This window comes from Heterocephalus glaber, unplaced genomic scaffold (assembly GCF_053883595.1).
Source record: "Heterocephalus glaber isolate CG9 unplaced genomic scaffold, H.glaber_assembly_v1.0 deba00000676, whole genome shotgun sequence".
Classification (NCBI taxonomy): domain Eukaryota; kingdom Metazoa; phylum Chordata; class Mammalia; order Rodentia; family Bathyergidae; genus Heterocephalus; species Heterocephalus glaber.
The window spans coordinates 27940861-27959936 of NW_028258156.1; the positions used below are offsets into that span (position 1 = coordinate 27940861).

The 19076-nt window shown below is 36.1% G+C and overlaps 2 pseudogenes; both read right to left on the bottom strand.

The window, feature by feature from the left end:
- Positions 1–10595: 10595 nt before the first annotated feature.
- On the bottom strand, positions 10596–10680 carry LOC147829308 (U2 spliceosomal RNA; annotated as a pseudogene).
- Positions 10681–12807: 2127 nt separating this feature from the next.
- LOC147829309 (U2 spliceosomal RNA) lies at positions 12808–12891 on the bottom strand (annotated as a pseudogene).
- Between the last annotated feature and the right edge of the window lie 6185 nt (positions 12892–19076).

Here is a 19076-nt window from a genome sequence, read left to right on the forward strand (position 1 = left end):
CATCTTCCTGGAAGTTTGCCATTTGTCTTTTCTAAGGGGTCTTTATTGAAAACTTTATCTTTTTGAAAATTGTACATGATGGATTTTCTAAAACTTTTTAGTTTTATAATTTTTAATGAATAAATTTAAAATAGTTATGTAGTTAAACTTATCAACAATGATGTGTACAATCTGTATCTTTTTAGAAAAGACCGTCATTCTTGTTAAATTTTAATATACTTTATTCTACAGCTTTTAGGGTTTCAGAAAATGCTTTATCTCCTGGTACTTACTTATGTGTGCACAAGTAATGAGATATCTGTATTTTTATGTTGGCTAGATAATAATCTCAATATTTTTGAGTAAAATTTCCATACCACAGATTCTAAATGCCACATTCATTATTGACCAAATTTTATTCTATTGTTCTGGCAAAATTTATGCAGGATTATTTATTTATTTTAGCTTTACAATTTATTTTAAAAATTGGCATTGGAAATCTTCATTATTTTATTTTCAGTATATCATACTGACATGCTTAAGTTCTATATTCTTTAGAATCCTTAGAATAAAATGTATTAGTTTCACCCCAACCTTTTTTGCCTCATTTGGGTCACATAAATGAAAGAAGAGTGAACATTTTTACACTTGCGTTTTTCTATTTAGTAAGAATGTACATCTTTCTATTTACTAAAGTCTGCTTTTATGATCTTTGGTGAAGTTTACAAGTTTTCTTCATCTAAATTCTGAACATTTCTTAGATTCCTGGTCATGTGTGTTGTTTTTGTTATTATTGTTAAAATATTCATGTATATTTGTTAAACATAATTACTTCTCTTTGGTTATGTTTTGCAGAATTTTAAAACGGCTTACTGTTATTCTGCCACCATCCCTACTTCTTTACTTAATTTCACTCATTGCTTATATCTAAAAAAATCGTCATGGGGTTGTTCTTGACTTTAGTGAATATAACGCCTTTGCTCTTAATCAGTGGAATTTAATGATTCCCTGAGTGCCTAAGTGTCCACCTACATGGAGCTCCGTATTTTAGCAACTGGTAGCTTCTGCATAGCTCACTAACATCCTACCCAGAGCTCTCCACTGACCTTTACCTCCCTTCTGTATTGAACGTGGTTGTTCTGCCGGACTCCGGGTCTCCCTGAGCCTCCGTGCTGACCCTTTGTGTGGTCGTCTTGTCATGAGAACTTGCTCTGAAGCCCTGCCTGCCCTGGCCACCCCCAGGCCATGAGTCTGGTCTGCACTGTACCTTGCCCACTGCTTCTATGCACATCTAGATTTTACAAGAAAGTATAACTCCGGTTATTAGAAACACATTTTGTATATCTGGAAGAATCTCTTTCTATACTAGATAAAGTTTTTAAAGAAAAATGCAGGCATAACAAACCTAGTAATCAATTGTAATGTTGTAAATTTAATTATGTAAATTACTCTGAAATTGTGATATTAAATATTTTCTATTTAAAAGACTGCTTGACTGCTGAACTGCTTTGACTTATCTATTCTAAAACAAAAAATAATTTGTTAAGCAGTGCTAAAAATATTTTCAAGTTTTAGCATTTTCCTATAGAAGCAAAACATACTTTCAATATAAATTACCTTTTGTTGGATTAATGTTTAATATAAGTGAATAACACAAATATATAATAAAATTACTGTCCAAAATTATCATTTAAAAAATACATGCTGATTAGTAAAAATAACTAGGAGAAAAACAGTGCTTTTTAAAAAAATTTGCAAGGTGAATTATTTTCTTATTACTGTGTTTATTATATATATAAAGTTTTTGAAGCAATAGAAAATATTTTTTTAAAGATTCTTTTATGTTATTTTTATATAAATAAAAGTTGATTAGTAAGTAGCTCAATTATAACAACTAATTAGTTTTCTATATGTTGCTACAGGGAAGAAACGTTAAAGTAATGAATATTTTATCATGAAATATCAAGAGAACTAGTAGTTGGATATTTCATAAATATAAACAATTTTTTGATAACTTAGTCTATGAATCACTTCCTTCATGTGTTTAGAAAAGACTAGAAGCAATTACTGTGGACAGAAAAGAGTAAACTTTTCCATAGCAAATAATTATGAAAGCAAATTCATATTCCCATGCTTAGACCTACTGAATAAATGGTGATATTTATTTCTCTCATTACTTATCATTGCATTTAAATTTAAACAATAAATAAAATTATGTTGCATTACATTTTGTAAATTTATTTGTAATAAATTTATATTTTAAAATTTGGTAGAAACCATTCTAAAATAGAAAATGATTTATTCTACTACATACATTACTTGATGGATTATCTTTTTACTTATGAAATCATAATTTTATAATTTTAAGTAGAAATGTTATACAAAATCCAGAAAAAAATTAAATTTGTTTACAACATAAAAAATAGAAAAATTTATATGATTTTGAGATTATATATAATTTGGAAATATTTTATGGGACTATATGCCTGTTCGAGCTGGAGGAGATTTTGCCAAAACCAGACATTGAGTGAAAGGCTTGTTAGTAAGTCCTGAGAAATCTACCACAGCAAATTACTCAGAAGCTGAGCAGAGACAATTCCTGCTAGCCCCGAACACATAAGTAAAGGAGAAGTCAAAGCCACCAGAACTCACTAAAAGAAAAGTCAAGAAACAAGAGGTGAAGCAATCCCTTGGAAATATTGGAATCCACTATCATAAACTTATAACAATTTAAGAAGGAAATGCAGTACAAGAAAACCTGCATAACACTAAGTCTTCATGAAAATCATAAATATTTTTACCTCAAATTAGTTATATTATATCAGGCTAAATGATGTACTTGGCACATAATATGAAGTTAATGAGGTCTATATTCATCAAGCTTGCTGATTTGGGTTAATTATTTTACATCTGATCTGTTTTTCTTTTCAGATCAAAGATAGTAAAGGCTGGAAAGTTACCAAAAACAATGGAAATAGTGAATATGGAGTGAAATATATTTTCAATAGAATTGTAAGGTAAAATGAATTCAAAATCTTCACGAAAAGTCAATTCTATGTCGTGAAATTTGAATGGAGAAACTATTTTCAACTGACCTTTTGGAGTTATTGAAGGAGTCCTGTATGTGGAAGCACAATGCTACGGGGCAGAAATAGCAAACCCTGCAGCACTGGAAACTAGCTTAGAAGAATTAGAATGAAAATCAGCATATGATTTTGTTCTCATTATGTGGCAATAAAAGTAAAAAAGAAAAATAAAAGACAGAAACATGGCCAAGTGGAACACAGGAATGGAATGTATAATAATCGTGAAAGAGAAGGTTAATGTGAGTTGCATAATTAAGGTAATAATCAAATGAATGCCGTTACACTTTGCATTACTTTCACCCATGAGCTACATAAATCTCACAGCATGATGGCTTGGCACGGTTATCAGATGAAATAGAAATATCCAAAAACAGAGGCCAGGGACACCGCATTCCCCTTACTGACTAAACAAAGGATGGTGGAGTGGATGCAAACAAATTCAGACAGGATACTCTGAATGCTAACCAAAACAGAAAAATATTACTGTTTTGTTTCTTTCTGTTTAATAGGTAAATGAATCTGCAGCATTACTATTGAATGCTATATGCAGAGGAAAAATATTTTAATGACCAGCACAAAATAGTAAAGAAAGTTCATTCAGATTTCTAAGGAATAATATTTAATTGACAATAGAAAATAAAGAAAATGAACATTTTGAATGAAGATTAAAATTAAATCAATGACCAACTGATTAAATCATGCTGCATAAACAACGGGGAAAAAGCTGGCTATAAGCATTTCAAGATAAAAGTACTAAAAGTACTGTTAAAAAGTACTAAAAGTACTGTTCTCCAAGTTTTTTCATAAGTGATCAGATACATTTGTCTATGATTTTTGACAAAAATGCTTAAATTAGTGTTTATAAACAACCCAGTCCTCCGTATTAAATTAACATGGACAGCTGATGAATAGTTATGTGAAACTTCCAAATAATCGCTGTAAACTTTTGTTTACAAAAATTTCTCAACGTGACTGATAATATTTCAAGGGTTAGGGAGAAATAACAAATGAATAGAAAAAGCACTGTATTTATTTTGATTTTGTTTGTGTAAGCCAAGAACAAATATCTATTTGACTTTCATGCTAGCATTAAAGATATTATTGAGAGCACAGTAATACATAGGAAATGGAATTATTATTTGAAGTAAAGGTAATGATATATCTCAAATGATATATCTCAAGAAGTGTATGCTTATGTGTTATGGAGTCTTTAGTTACTTATTTTGGATACTCAAACTTTCATGAATTAGTTTTATCTGAAAATCAAGATAATAATATTGAAAAAAATCTCTTTATAATTTCACAACTTCTCTTAGACAATCCAAGCAGATCAGAATTAAAATGTTTTTAGGTACTGAAATACAAAAATGTGTAAGAGTCAGAAAGAGGTAAATAGCACATATACAATTTCACTATTTATAAAAATAAAATCATGTATTGTGTCAGTTCATTTGGTCTGTTACGGCAAATTACCATAAACCGAGTGGCTTAAAAACAACACAAATCCATTTCTCTTGGCTCTGAAGGCTGAGAAACCCAAAGTCTAGCACCAGCAACGTGGTTCCTTGGGAAGGCTCCTTCTGTCCTGGACATGTCGATGTGGCCTGGTGCAGCAGGAGAGGAAAGGCAACTGTCTGGCTCTCTTCCATAAGAGCAGAGATCTCACTGTGGGGCTGAGCTCTGATGGTCCCGTCACTTCCCATGGCCCCACCTTCGGTACCTTTGCACAGGTGATTAGGCCCACAGGTGAAGACCACTGCTCACACGAGCTTGACTTTCTTCTCTGTGTTATGATGGAAGACTGCACAATGGCTCCCCAAGGTTTACTGTATTCTAATTCTCAAGTGCGTGCATGTTCCGTTACATGGCGACAAAGTCTTGGAGATATGGTTAGGAGTCTTGTGATGGCGTCCTGTGATTCTGGATTATCCAGGTAGACTCAATTCTCAATTCTCATTTCTCCCCCGAAGCCTCCAGAAGAAATGCAACCCTGCCATCCTCTTGATTTGAGACTGTGAGAAATACCCACTGAACATGTTACTAAGTATGGCATAATATTCTACTGGTAGATGCATGGAGATCTGTGAAGGAATTTCAGGTTTTTGGACAATTGGATTGCTATCAAAATTTTGACCCATAAATATAACAGTGTAACAGATAGCATCAATCATTTACTTAAAATAGATTTCTTGAAAAGGAAATTCTAAATAAAAGGCACCAATATTTTTTAAGCACAATCAGTTTCAGAAATTTACTTTTAATGAAGGTCAGGTCTGTTTCCTAGGCTCTTTTTATTAGATCTTCATCAGTACCTAATATTCGTTCAAATGCTAGCAAAAAATTTCCTAAAAGCAAACAAATTCATTGCTTTAAAATTTACATTCCTTGTTTTTGTTAAAAATGTCTTTTGACAAAACATATATTAAACATTTGTTTTTAAATAAAATTGCACATCTCTTATTTTTATAAATATTGTAAGAATTTTTATATAAAAAGTTTATAATTTTTTCATCTTTTTTCCTCCAATTCATTTTTCTTTTAATACTTGAATAAAAAGAACTTTAAAATTTTACATAAGCAAATTTAGCCTTTCTGTTTGGATGCAGCCATATCTCATCAGTATTATTACTAATATTTCTTCTTTTGATCTCTTTCTTTTTGAAGTGGCTTTAAATTTGTTAAATACTAAGAACTAGCATAAAGAACATTCTCTGGTTTTTGTGTTTCAAAAAATTAGCTATTTTGATTTACTCTTTTAATTACTTTTTCTTGCTTTGGTGCCATGATCAATTATTTTAGGAAGTAGTTGTAGTCATGCTTACTTATCAAATCAATAATCTGTTTTCTTACCTAGGTCTGACTTGGTATTATAGTTGAACCGAGGCTCCTGAAAGTATTTTTATGCAATCATGGTAATGTACAGCATTCTCAACAGTGATGAGAATAACGATTCATTTGTAGAGAATTCTGGCTGTTGATTTAAGGTATACTACTTTCTGCTGCTCCCTATAAATCTTGGTGAAGAACTAATGGTTGAACTGTTGATGAATTCTTTAGCTAATTTTAATATTCATATGTCACTTTGAACTTGGATTCATTGTTATGTTTTATAATATAAATAATAGTCATCTTTACAAGCATTTTAGCTGCTGATATATAAACATTTCAAATGTTTTGAAATTATAATTTAGATTTTATCTTCAGAATATCTGTTACATAGATATCAAAAGCTTTTCAATTAGCATATTTGATAGACATTTTTGGTATGCTAGGACTTTTAAAATTTATTTCTAAGTTTATTGAATTATGTTCAATTTAATAAGAATGATTTCCCAGATCGAAATCAAGCTGAAGATGTGATATTACTAGATTTTGTTTTTCTGATGCTAAAAAATAAGAAATAGTGTCCATGAAGATGAAAGTAATAAATGATTTTGTTAGACTTTTTGTTACATTACAAAGACTATCATGTATTTAATTTTTTGCTTTATTTGCCTTTGGTCCAGAAAGTACAATTAAATACCTTGTGACAACAGAATTTTCATCCATTTTTTTTGTATTTTTAAATTTTTGATTTCCATCTTTTAATGCTGTTATTATAAACATAAAATCCCTTTTGACATATTCACAATTGGTCTGCCTTATGATATCCCTTAGACTTTCTTAAATTCACTTACTCCTCCTCCTCCTCCTCCTCCTCCTTTTCTTTCTGTGCCTCTGATTCAATAGTCTCAGCTGTCCTGGTTTCAAGTCTTGGCTCTTTCTCTATTTGACTAAGACTGCTTTTGATCCTTTAGAGCAAACTTTTCACTTCAGTTATTGTATTCATAACCTTAACATTTTTGGTGCTTTTTTGTAATTTGTATGTTTTAGCCCCAGAACTTCTTTTTCTCTCTTTTCTATGTCATTACTGATATTATCATTTTCTTCATGCTTCATTTTCCTGCTCCCCTTTCCTTGTTCTGTAGCACAGGTGAGCTTCTTTAAGGGAGTTATTTTTAATTCTCTAAAAATTTTTTTTGATTTGTTTTGTTTTTTTGGTACCAGGCATCGAACTCAGGACCTTGCGCTTGTGAGGCAGGCATGGTGCCACTGAGCTAAATCCCCGGCCCAATTTTTAATTCTTTGTCAGGTAATCCACTCGTCAGTTTCCAAGGATTTATTTTTCCCTTTCTTTGAGCCATGTTTCTCTATTTTTTCAGCATGCGCTGAAGAAAATATTTTTTCCTTAAGAATTATTTTTGTTGCTATTTATGCAATTGAAAAAATAACCACCTTTCCTAGTCTTCTACTGAGAAAACCTTCACTAGCTAGTCCAGCTAGTTAGTCTGGGGCCCTCCCAAGCCTTTTGTGAAAAGTGCCTGGTCTCTGGCTTGTCTGAGCAACTTTTCAGTTACGAGAGATTTGCTAGTTTCTGTTGCGGGAGCTCGAACTCCGTCTCTTCTCCTGATGCCTGGCTACAATCCACAGGTTCTCGTTCATGGCCGCAATCCATTGTCTTCTTTTCCCTCCGCACCCCAAAGGCATCTAAGTGGGCTGCTCCATCAATATCTTGAGCCAGGTAAGACTGAAACCAGTCCACCGGGCAGCTCTACTCCCATCCTGGAACACTGGATCTAATTCTACCCTCCTCTTTCCCTGCCAAGGGAAAAGCGAACAACTGGATTTTTCCATTGCAAGATGTGCTGGGTTGGAAGAGTAGCTGATAGAGTTTAAATAAAATGACATTTTTTTATCCAGTTCAGCTGTTCTTGGACTGTACATGGTCCATCCATTCTGCTGATGTCATTCTACTAATCTTGAATTTTTAATATAATTTGCTATCAGCCTTATTTTATTAGAAACATGTTCTAGACTCATTGTGGTTCGGGTGTGGTTTGTCCTTCAAGGTTCGTGTGTTGTGGCTTGGTTTTTACTGTGGCTATGTGGATAGGTGTTTTCTTTAGGAGGTAGGAGCTCGTAGGTTTGTGAGGATGGTACACCAGAAGGGATGAAGTAGTTCCTTCAGTTAGTTCTCATGAAAGTAAACTGCTATAAGAAGAGCAAGCTGGCCACTGCCCCCTCTCTGGCTTCTTGTCTCTCCATGTGACCTCTCCCTCTTAAATGTGTTTCTGCCACGATGCAATCTACAGGGAGGTCCTCACCCAACAAGGCAGTGCCAAGCCCTTGAACTTCCAGAGTTGTGAGTTAAATTTCTTTTCTTTTTTTTTTTTGGTTCTTTTATTGGTACATTTTAGGTATACAATTTGTTTACATTTATCATTGGGTACTTGTACCTGTACATGATGTATCTTGGTTCTTATTTTTTTCCCCATTATCTGTGCACCCTTCACCCCCTCCACCCTTCCCTATTTACATAGATTTCATTTCCATTTTTTTTCTTTTCTCATAGTTTTTCCTTTCCCTCTTTTCCTTTCCCCTTCCCCTTCCTTCACTCCTTCATCTTTGGATCTTTATTCCTATTTCAAATTATCAATTATTCATTTTAATCATTTTAACCCTTGTTTACACTATCAGTTCCCCACACTAGAGAAACTATTTGGTATTTACACATGTGTGTCCTATTTATTTCACTTAATATGGCCTTGATATGCATCCATTTAGCTATAAATAACTCTAGTTTTTCATTCTTTATGGCTGAGTAGTACTCCATTTTGTATAAAAACCACATTTGCTTTATCCAGTTTCCAGTTGATGGGCACTTGGGCTGCTTCCAAGCTTTAGCTATTACAAACTGTGCTGCTATGAACATGGGTGTACATATATCACTGTGGTATGATTCTTTTAGTTCTTTTGGGAAGATACCCAGCAGGGGAATAGCTGGGTCAAATGGGGCCTCTAGTCCTAGTTCTCTGAGATATCTCCATACTGATTTCCACAGTGGTTGCACCAGTCTGCACTCCCATCAACAATGGAGAAGGATTTCTTTCTCCCCACAACCCCGCCAGCATTTGTTATTTGTTGATTTCTTGATAGTAGCCATTCTTTCTGGGCTGAGGTGAAATCTCAGGGTTTTCGTCTGGATCTCTCAAATGACAAGTAATGTTGAAGATGACATCCAATATTTTTGATTTTGTGTGTGTGTGTGTGTGTGTGTGAATGTGTGTGTGTGAATGAGTATGGAAATTTGGTTAAAGCAGAGTGCTAGCCAAGCACCATGTATATTAGTAGCTGAAAATACGCATTCTTACTTTAAACATCGTATTTGGAAATCCTACTTCTATCTCTTCTTCACATTCAGTTTAAAGAGAATTATAAAATAACTTCTCCTCTTGGGCAAAATGGGCAGTCAAAATGGAGCTATTAGTTGAATGGACAAGTGATTCATTGCTAGTTATTCTGGTTTCTGGCTAGCAATCAAATTCTCCTTTGAATTTTGACTTTAGAAACAGACTACAGAGAGTCAGGTAGTATTAGATTACTCAGTACAGCTATCAGGTAATATATATCTTGGAAGTGCAAATATTTTTAACAGTTTGTAAATTTACACAATGAAAAGTAAACAGAAAAGTCAGTGTAAGGAAGCAGTGAGCACTAGAGCAAACATACCAACAGGTGAGAGTTTGTCAGTCCATTCCTAGTGTAAACAAACTCCTGAAAGTCTCAGTGGCTCACGATGGTGGTCATTTCCTTGCCTGCAAGTTTCCAGGTCTCCAGGGACTTCACTGACTGCTCAGAGGATGGTTCTTGTCCTGTGTCCTCACAAGTCTTTACTCTGAGACCCACAGTAACGGGCCCATGTCTGCCAGCAGTGTGCTCTTTTCACAGGAAATTAAAGCAGCACAGGATGCCAAAGCAAAGGTGCATGTCGTCCAAGCCATGCAGACCACACGTGTGCTACTGACATGTCATGGGCTGTGACAAGACTGTCTGCTAAGCCTACATTCTGCACTGAAAAGTCTAAGCTCACACCAATGCGAGGGGCTGTACAGGCAAGCTACAAAAACACTTGATATAACATAGAAAGGCACAACCTTGGAAGCAGAAGTTGAGTGCACTGTTAAGATACAGAAGGCAATGGAAAGAGAAAGTAGGATTTGAACAAAGAGAACAAATGTGTCTCATAAGTTTCTAGTTCATGTAACACCTGCATTTACCTCTGGTAAATATGAATGCCATATTTTCCTGCACCTTCTAGTAACCTATATGAATTGAAGTGGATATCTCTTCTTTGAAAGGATTTCTGAACAAGAAAGATTTCATTTTAGCTAATTTTGAATAGAATATGTGCCAAGTAAAAATGTATCTTAAATGTTTTGCAAATTAAAGTACAAGAAAGTATAAAACATAGCATGAGACCCTCACATGCTCTTAAATAATATTTTCTCATGTGTTTGGTCCGTGGGTTTGAGGTCTTTAGCAGTAATTGTGAGATATTTTGTTCAGTAAGCCCCATGGAAGATGATGTCTCTGCGGCCAACCTCCCCTCTCTAATATTCCCTCTCAGCCATGGAAAAATAAACGAGGACCATCTACTTTCACCTATATTTTTATAAAATTTCAAGGTGTCTTTACCAATTTTTTATGTTTAGGAAGTCAATGATAAAAATATTATCAAAACTTTCATTCCATTATTTTCCTACACTTGATCTTAGCCAAAAGGCCGAGAAGCGATAATTCCATTATTTTCTTGCTTTACAAAGAAAGTGAAGTTTGGGCTTTGCTCAGGATGTTTTTCTAACAATAGGAGAGAGGAATTGTGGAGAGTAGGATGATACCTCAGTAATCACAGGCTAGCCTAATTTCTTTATTACTTCACAGTTCTTTGTGTGATGAAAAAAATGTGTGTTTTCTAGGATGGAGTGATAGAAAGCTATACTAAATTATTTAAAAACTTTCACAATTGCTTGTGTCTTTTCATGAAACTTTAAAGAAAAAATTGAGTCCATATGTCCTGAAAATACAATGACTTAAGACAGAAAATATAAAAATCAACTTACTTTTAGTAGGTAACTTCTCTGAATTTCAAAATGTAGCCATTGGTAAAATGAAAAACCTTAATTTTTTCAGTGTTCAATTTTTATTGGTTTTTCCAAACTCCCAAAGCAAAAGTCATAAAGGAGAACACAAGAAACTAAAAGGTGTAAAGCACAAAATATTAATACTGTATTTCTTGTACTTTTATTATTTCTCCAGTACTCCAAGTACTTTTTAGGCAGTATTTAAATGTTATATCACATTGGGAAGGGCTGCTGAGTTAGCCATTAAAATATAACTTTTAGTTATGGACATTATAAGAAATCTTCAACTAAAATTCATTGATAATTTTACAAAATTAATTCTGTTGAACACTGTGTATTGTCCCAGCCACTATTGCCTGAATGTTCTCTACCAGGAAATGAAGAAGACTAGGTAAATAAAGAAGAGCACATTGCTGGATCTTACACAAAAAATTTTCATAAACATTGACTGCTATCACATTTTCAGCAATTACATAACTAATGGGAAAGCTTTTTCATTATTTCTTTGTGTATCTATTATCTGATTGCCTTTAAGTAAATGGTTCTCAATCTTTCAGGGGCCAAATAACTGAGCATTTGAGAGGGAAAAAAGATGTTCCGACAGGAACAAAACACACGCACTCATGCACAAACTGCAGTACTCTGCCCAGTTTAGGGAAATAGAGAACCACTGAGATCCCTCGCTGTGCTTTCCAAGTTATTGAGCTCTGTGGTCAGAAACTCGGTACCTTTAGGCTAGTATCAATTTCTTTTTTACTTTACCCTTCTTTTTGTGATTTAAGAAAAATACGAGTGTTTTCTAGGAAGCTGACTGTATGAGTCTGCTTTCCTGACTGAAGAACTCAATACCCCATGCTGACACCTTACAGGAGAGTTTAATATGCCTCGTGTTTAAGGAGTTCATCCATGGCCAGCTGGCTCCAAGACAGAAATGTCAGGGTGCAAGGGGTGGCAGGCAAAGCTTCTCAGTTCATAGCGGCCAGGAAGTAAAACAGGGGAAAGCCCCAGGGAGGGAACAAACACACACAATAGTTAAAGCCACACTTCCATGGCCCCCGAGACAAACCCAGGCGCCTGCTGTATGAATGTGGGAAGCCTTTCCTCATCCAATGAAGGTGACGAATCAGGATTAATGCTCACGTCAATGCCATAAAGCTCTGCTTTGAAAGTCTGGATGGTATTTTGCTTATCAGCCATATTTGCTTGTTATCTCACTCTTTAAGCTATGACTTTAATCAGGAAATATTATCTCTTAGAGAAAATGTCAATGGCATATGTTTTCTATAAAATAGTAATTTCAATTTAGTTCATTAGAGGGTTATGACAAACATTCAAGTTTCCTACTTTGCCAATTGAAATCAGTCCTAACTTACGTTGGTGGTAGGAAAGACCTTCAAATTAGATGTACCTAATGCTATACAATTCACAAAGGCTTTCATTCTGAGTTGTTTTTTAATGTTAAATTTTGGGCCTTGTATCAAAATGGTTAGGTAAGTGAGGAAGATGCTATATTATCATTAGCCCCATTTTGCAGTTAAGGCCTTCCTCGTTCGAGAGATACAATGAGTTCCCCAGCATGATTCTAACAGTGACCCTTAAAACGTGGACTCGGATGCTGCTTTCTTACAGAAAGGCAAAATTATTTTTTATTAGTGTATGTTTTCAGTACGTAATGTTTGCATTCTTTGGGTAGAGTTGGTTCATGTACACAGCACATCTTAATTCCTTTTCCATCCCTTTCTCCTCTTCTCCCTCTATCTCCTGATCCCCTTCCCATTCCAGAAAGATATATCTCCTCCTATAATCTTTTACTTTGCTTTTTATTTATACTACACTTGATCTTAGCCAAAAGGCCAAGAAGCGATGATTTTATTTATAATTTGGAGTGATTGAATGAATAATTGACAAAGCTTTGAATTTGTAGCCTATATTATCCTGTTTCCTGAAGGTGTCTTGTACAGTGGACCCTTGACTTCCAAACTCGATTGGTTCCCCAGGGCTGATTGTAATTAAGTCTGTACAACTCAGATCTGGATGTTTCCCTGGGTATGCGCTAGAGATATTAAGAGGCAGGTGAATCTTCCATTAGCCTGATTAACCCAGGGTGTTCGTATGTCAGGCTGGTCATAACTTGAGGGTCCACTGTTGAATCCTACATACCCGATTCACTGAAGATTGTTGCCAGCTGCTTGTTGGAGCAACTTGCTTTAGATGCTGTGATGTAGCAGACTTCAGTCCTATTTGATTGGAACTTATGATGGGCACTGGGCTGGAACATCATCCGATATGTCCACTACAATGCATTTAAACTCAACATATAAGAAAATTAACATTTGGACATACAAGCTAATATATTATTCAAATTATTTAAAATATATAGCCAGTTTACATGTGATGCTGCTGATAACTGTGAATCAAAGATAATGTACTCAGTGGAAAATGCTCTCTGAGGAGATTTTCTGTATTGGTGATTGAGTACCTTGGTTCCTCCACATTTCCTCCCCAGTCACTGAGAGGGCACTCAGTAGTTGGCTTGAAGCGCAGTGAAGTCAGTTGGCACATTCAAGGATGTGTGTTAAAAAATGGAAACTGATTGTGTTGATGGTGTTAAACTGGCTGAAACTTGCTCAAGTGTCACTAGATCTCCTAAGGACCGCCATCTTGGACAGAAGGATTGATTAGGTATTTCTCAGATATTGCAAACTCTTCCACTGATCATTTGGAATTGCTTAGAGGCATGCTGAGAGCTTTCAGATGGGAGAGCAGAAGAGGTACAGTACCACCACTGAGGGCTGTGTGAGAGATCCACCTGCTATCAACTCCAAGGTAAGTGTTAAGTAAATAAGATTCACTGCTTAAATCACATAATTCAAGTGCTACTGCAAGAAAGAACCAGTGCTGGAAGGTGTCCATTTCACTATAAACTTTAAACATTTGAAGTAGTCAATGTAAATTAACTTACAAATAGGCCAACATACTACTTACTCTTGAATATACAGTATGAGCCCATCAAGCTCACCTTGAACTGGTGAAAATTGAGATTTTTTTCTTAAGTTACCAAGATTTACTAAGACACTATCAGTGTCCCTTGTATTTCATCTTCCTACAAGATTAAAACCTTAAGAATCAAGAATTAAGACGCAATGTGGATTTCACAAGTATATTAAAATTCTTTGAACATAGAGACAAGAAGTTTTCTCAGACTTACTGTATGTGTAATTCACCTGGAATTCATTTAAAATTCATCTTTCAAAATCACTTGAATTATTTTTGAATTCACTTTTTAAAAAAATGACGGCTTTGCCTTTTCCTAGTAAATCTGGGTTTCTCTCTTAAATAAGAAACACACTGTCTTTGGATTTGTTCTATACAGATGTGGATGTCCATTTTTGTGTAGGGAAGAGAGAGCTTGTAGCAGGTTGGTATAATGCATGTGAGACTGAAAATCTGTTTCTCCAGAAAAACAGGCTTGCCTGGAGTTCCCTGAAACCCTGTTCTTTGTGTAAACAAGAGATTTTGTGGAAGGATAACCTGAATGCTGTTGCCAAGGGGTTTTATTCTGAGAAGACCATTTGCTCACTCAGCCTCACAGCTGTCGGAAGTCTATGTCCCCCTTCCCAGCATTCCCGAGACCATGTCCTGGTCGGCCACCATGACTCCTCCATCTGGGCTCAGGTTGGCTCACCTGCTCTTTCTACCTACTGGTGGAGCGTACTTGATTTCATCTACATTACTACTCCAAAAAAAGGTGAACATACTCACCCTTGTGTCATTTTTTAGGCACCTCAACAAAATGTCTGTTACTCATAAAAAGATTTTTACTGAGGTAAGAGAGTAATAGTGATGGTACAAAATATGAAGCTATTTATATTGATGATCAGAACCTGTTCCTGAATGGTCAGCTGCTCCTGGTGGAGTCCATTCTCCCCACCTGCCACATCTATTTCTGACACCAGGTTGCTGGGATTCAGGTTCTCCTAACAACAGATGCTGTTTCCTCATCTCTTCTCATTTTCTGAGCTACAGCTTACTAACAATTGTCCCCAGGGCCTATAGTGAACCATATTTTACTTGCAGCCTGTGGCTTGTCATATACATCTTTTAATAATTTTCATGTTATTACTTTACCGCCTTACGCACGTGTAGTACACAGTTATATATAAAGCAGTGTGGTCAAGTTTTTAAACTGTGTTGCTTAAATCTTAACTAAACACTCAGGATTTTCTTATTCATTGTTTTCTGTCATGGCTAGGTTAAAAACTCCCTAAAATGAATTTCCCAACATCAATCTGTCCTAATTTTGTTGACTTTGCCTTGCATCATTCTAAACAATGTTATCTAGGTCACAGATGTATGTTGTTAAAATACATCATCATTATTTTTGCCATCTAATAGTGTGACCCTTCTTTGCATGAATATTTCACCTTAAATTCAATTTTTTTATCAATATAGTGACATATATTTTCTGTTGGGTAATGTTTCAGAGCTATAGTTTTTATAACCATTCTATGTAGCAGCTTTCTCTCCTAAAGTGTTTTTTATGCATAGTTTATAACTAGAATTTTTAAAGACACATTTTCCTGTCTTTTATTAAGTAAATTAAACATATTTGTATTTATTTCAGTTATTAATATATTTGGCCACATTTCAAATATTCTTAAGTTTTCAACAAGCCATTTCTTTGTTTGTACTTCTTTATATTTTGTTAGATTTAAAGCATTTCCTTTATGTTCCATTTAGTCCTTTTTTGTAAACTATAGAAATTATTTTTTTCATCTTCAGTGTATATCCTTAAACTTTTTAACAAATAAATTTCATAGTGTAACTATTCAATATTGTTTCAGTATCTACAGCTTCATATACACACTCAGAAAAGCAAGAAACTACATTTTTACACTACCCACTGAATTATCCCATCAATTTCTCTTTTTATAGAATATAACTAAATTCTGCCTATTCTCAAGCAGAAAAACTGAAGGGTACAGCACTGTTTGCAGAGTCTAAAACTAGGACAGCTCAATCCTAGTAAAGCTGGAGTCTGTCACTCTGCTGAATATGGAAGTGAACCCACGTAACAAGCTGACTTCTGACGTGGTCCTACCAGGAGGTGTCCTCATGACAGAGGCAACCCTGAGACTGAAGCCCACCCTGCGTAGCAGAAGTCGGAGAGAAAGGGAAATTGAGTGTTTGCGTCTGCTACACAGCACACCGGACCAAGCCACCAGAAGCTCGTCATGCTGGAGCTCTCCAGATGCTAACAGAACAGGTTCTTGCTATTTGCAAATCAATTTGATGGAGAAGTCTGTTTCTTACAACCCCTCACATATAACAGCTGGATTTACAAATGTTTCTTGCTAATTTATTGCTCCTTCTTTTTCTGGTTTTTGAGTAACTGTTTCTTTGTTTTGAAATGAATCATGCAATCATTTAGTGAGCATGAGGGAAGTAAATATTCTGACTTTTATTCTTTCTGGAAAATCATTATTTCACCCTCAGATTTAAACAAGAATTTGTCTGACACTGAATTGTAGCTTTTTTGGTATTTTTCTTCCTTCTGAAAATAAACTTTTTTTATGATGACCAATATTGTTGTTGATAAATTTTTGTGCTAGCCTAGCTGTCATTCAATCATGAGTACATTTTCTTTTCTCTCTTGTAATATTTAGTTTAGATTTTTTATTCTTGTTAATCCACAGTTTCACTGTTGTATATTCAAGTTTTTATCTTTATTTTCTTAAGGATTGACATTTTTTCAGTATGAAATCTCACTTTATTTCTGTATAATTTTTATTGTTTTTCTTTACATATCTACTTTCCAAAATTCTTTTTATATTCTAAGGTTGGAAATTTATTTAGACGGGTTTTGAAATCTCTGTTATCATTGTCTTATTTATACTTTTATGCTTTTGTAGGTGTCTCTTTATCCCACTTTTTGGAATAACTTCTTAAGTGCCATTCTTCAAATATCTTCCTTTGACTATCTTCTAATTCTGCTGTCCAGAGCAGATACCAGGCATGTGTGCCTATTTAAACAAATGTAAATTAATTATAGTTTAAAAATTTAAATTTGAGTTCCTTAGTCACAATAGCTTTATTTCCAGTGCTCAGTGGCCATGAGTGGCTGAAGCCTGCAATATTAGATATGCAAATTCCAGATCTTTCCATCATCACAGGAAGCTCTGTTGGAGAAATCCACAGGGTATTTCCTGTTTGATTTTTGAAATTGGGTCACAGAAAAAGGTGTACTTGCTGATTCCCATGGATGCTTTTCTATATAAATCTGGTTTGACTAATCTCTTCCTTGGGTGTCTCATAATGACTCATTTGCTTTTATAGGTGACATTGCTTTATATTATCCTTTAATGGCTTTAAAAGCATTTACCAGAGCAGGATGATGAGTGAGTAAGACCCTCAGGTGTTGATTGTCTCCCTCCGGAAGCACTAAACTAAGCAGCTCTTCATGCACCAAACAATGTTCAGAGATTTAAGGAAATCGAGCAAGACACCATAGTGACTGATGTTAGTATAACAAAACAGAAGGCCGTCTAAAGGGAGGAAAGAATGAGTCATTCATGTCACCCTGAGCAGAAAGAGATGCCTCCTGCTTGGTGGAGGGGGAGAGAATTGAGTCAGGCAGGCTCCAGCGTGTGGACCAATGGCCAACAGACTCAGGCTGAGTCTCTGGACCGCCGTCCGTCTCAAGGCTGGCGGCACCCACTGCTCTCCCCACCCCCAACACAGGCAACAGTGGCTGGAGCTAGACATGGCAGCCAGCACGGGGCTTTGTCTTCTGCCCAGGCCACGTCCGCTGTGGTGAAACCCAGCTCCCCTAGACACAGAAGGCCCACGTAGAGGCCAGAGCTCACAGATGGACTCTGTCACCTGGCACTGGAATAAGGAAGAGACCTGTGGGCCCTGGGAAGGATTCACCTTTCACACAGTCATTCCTAGGCTTGGAGTCAGCCTGGGAACACCCGTTTTCTCCAGACTGCTCAGGCCGTGGCAGCTGAAAGAATCAGATGCCACCCAGCTAGGCATCCACCCATCTCCGCCATTCATCCCCTGGCCTGGCAGCACAGCTGTTAGCAAGTCTGAGCTCACAGATGAGATCTAGCTCTGCACCAGCACCGGCAGAAACCCATGCCTCTGAGGATGGAATTGCATTCAGCCTGCATCAGTGCTCACTCCACTGGACGTCCATCCAGCTAGAATCATCTGTGGGTGCAGCTTAAGTCTAGGAGCACAATTCCAGCTCAGTAATAGGCAGCCCATGGCAGTGTGATCTTGACCAATCCAGTGTTGCACTGTGGACCTAGGGTGTGACACCACTTGGTGGATTTGGTGACTCCAGACCGACTCAGAAGCCAGTCAATCTCTGTGAATGCACCCGTGCCTGATGAAAGCTGGGCAGCTGTGAGCAGAGAGGAGCTGTAGCTGGCCTGGCTCCAGGGAGGAGCCTGTGGGGAGAGGCTACTTTCTCAGTACCTTCCAGGTCCTTTCTGTTCAATACATCATGAGGAATGCAGATGAAACCTGGGTTTAGATAGCCTCTGAGTAAGACTGAAAAGAGCACAGCAAAAGCAAATGTAAACCTGGGAATATTCAGTGCTGAAATAGTAGAACTGACTACAGGCTCAGAGCAGTGCAGCAGACTAAAAAGGCCAGCAGAAGCAGCCAGATTAGAAACACTGGCATAAATCTCTATTCCTGCAACTTCCGGGGAATGTAGCACCCAAAGGCATCAAGAGCTTGCAAGAAAACACATCCTACCCAAATCTTCAGAATAAAGCACCAGAAGCTGACCTGGCAGTAGCTAGGATGGCAGAACTCTTAGGCAGAGAATTTAAAACAGCTACTTCAAAGAAACTCAACGCACTTGGAGAAAACACTGAGAAGTGTTTCAATATTATAACAGAAATTAAAAGAGATGGAAGCAATTTACAAAAGCAAACAGATGCTTGAGGTGAAAAATACACTCCATGAAATTTAAAAGTACAATGGAAGGCATTAATAAAAGGATAAAACAAGCAGAAGAGCTAGTGAGGTTGAA